Source organism: Amphimedon queenslandica, unplaced genomic scaffold, assembly GCF_000090795.2.
Source record: "Amphimedon queenslandica unplaced genomic scaffold, v1.1 AMPQUscaffold_13517, whole genome shotgun sequence".
NCBI lineage: Eukaryota > Metazoa > Porifera > Demospongiae > Haplosclerida > Niphatidae > Amphimedon > Amphimedon queenslandica.
Genome location: NW_003546247.1, coordinates 109,137 through 111,093, shown reverse-complemented (window position 1 = coordinate 111,093; position 1,957 = coordinate 109,137). Strand labels below are relative to the sequence as shown.

Genomic DNA, 1,957 nt, shown 5'->3' with positions numbered 1-1,957 from the left:
TGTATTGCTACATCTCTGATCTTTGGAGTGGATCAAGTCAACGGACTTTGCCTCATGAACTGCTTCATATGCTGACCTTTGCTGCATATAAAGTAGTGACAAAAAATTATATTTCAAAACAATTTTTGGCAATTTAAATCAAATAAATAACATACAAGAATACAACTGACATGATTGGTACAACAATAATCCATTTGCACTTTTATGCAGTGTGTTACTTACTGAAGGTCATTTGCTGCACAGTGCCAAATATTCCATTTTAACAATAATAATTATAAAAAAACAATAATTTAATAAATCAGTTTTTAGTCTTAGTGTTGTCTTGACGCCTTTGTCCTGAAACCACAGAAAAGAAACATAACAAGGGAAATATGTACTGGAGCTTACTTGAATTATGTAAGACTCTTTATGTCATGACATCAGTAGCACCTTGGTCCATTGCAAGATAGAGGTACATTGAAAGATTGAGGCACTAAAGAAAGAAAAAGGGTAGAAATAAAGAGAGGTGCATGGCAATGAATTGTAATGGTAATTCAAATTTATTACAAAGTAATGATTTTCAGTAATGGTGATGGCTGTGATAATTTGTTTATTTGAGACATAGTAGCAATGGCATCCATGCATATGTAATGTACGTGTGCTTTACTCAATTAATTGAATGAGTGTCATACATGTAGGTCTGTGACAATTAGCATTACAATAACCCAGGAATCCATTGACTTAAGTACATGTACATTACATATCGCACTTACCATTATCATGCTTCAGCCAATGCAACACAGCATTAATATGACTTTGTTGGACATAGCCTAAATAATTAAATGCATATGAATTGAATAAGAGACTATACTCCCTCTCACTCTCAGTACATGCACTGTGCACAAGAGCACTATAGTGTGCATTGTGTCTTACTACTACCATTTCTTTACCATTTATTTGCATTCCTGTTCCCACATTGCATCAAGTGACAATGTCTGTGATATACCAATGTACCATAAAATGTGACGATAATTGACAAAAGGGCCCTTATGGCGGATTTTAAAATTGATCGTTATAATGAAAAATATCAACCTGTGAGTGCTTTGTTAGACAATCATTGTTTCTAAAAGTTTCATGGTAACTTTTTGCATCCTGTGGAGTAATTTTATGATAAATGGGGCTCAGGAAGTTGGATTTGTTAGGCTAGAAAGACTAATTTCCCTACCCGCCATAAGGTACCTTTTGTCAATTATGGTCACAAATAATAATAATAATAACAACAATGTTTGTATACATTAATGTATGTGTATGGTATTTTACAGTTGCTTACTGATACTAAAACTGCATTAACACAAGAAAGAGAGAAGACATGTGAGAGACCTAGCAAAGGAAAGAGAAAGAACAAATGTTAGACATATGCGTACGTGTGTATGAAGAGGAGAGAAAAGCAAAGGAGAGAAGAGACAATGATACACAAGGACAGGACTCATGGAACATAAATGTGAGAAGACAGTAATATGCAGTACCTATTAACAATACATACATACATTGGTAAAGACAAGAATTGTTTATTACAAAACCAATATAACATTGCGAAAAATACTTAGAGTCACGGTTCCTCAACAGATTTGGCATAGTACTGATACAGGTTATTGTGAATGGATTGTCAAATTGCTCAAAATTTGAGGCAAACACACTGTACTATATACTGGGACACTGATCAATTTTAGTCAAAAATGACAAAGAATGAATTCTTCAATTTTCATTATGTTTCCTCATGCATATACATGTACTTATGTTGCATAAAAAAATTGAGCCAATTGAGATAGGATTTGGATTTTTTATCACTTTTTTAATTTACTCAAAAATTGAGCAAAACATTTTGTAGTATACTGTATTGTAGAAATTAGAGTCCAGGACTTCCAAATTTCTTTATTACATGCATACATGTACAACAACATTCACCAAACTTTTTCAA

At 33.0% G+C, this 1,957-nt stretch overlaps 1 long non-coding RNA gene across 1 annotated transcript; it reads right to left on the bottom strand.

Moving 5' to 3' along the window:
• Positions 1–231: 231 nt before the first annotated feature.
• Positions 232–425, bottom strand: LOC109583660 (uncharacterized). Its single transcript, XR_002185642.1, has 2 exons — positions 388–425; positions 232–336 (listed from the first exon to the last, which is right to left on the bottom strand). It is a non-coding gene; the product is annotated as an uncharacterized LOC109583660 (long non-coding RNA).
• Between the last annotated feature and the right edge of the window lie 1,532 nt (positions 426–1,957).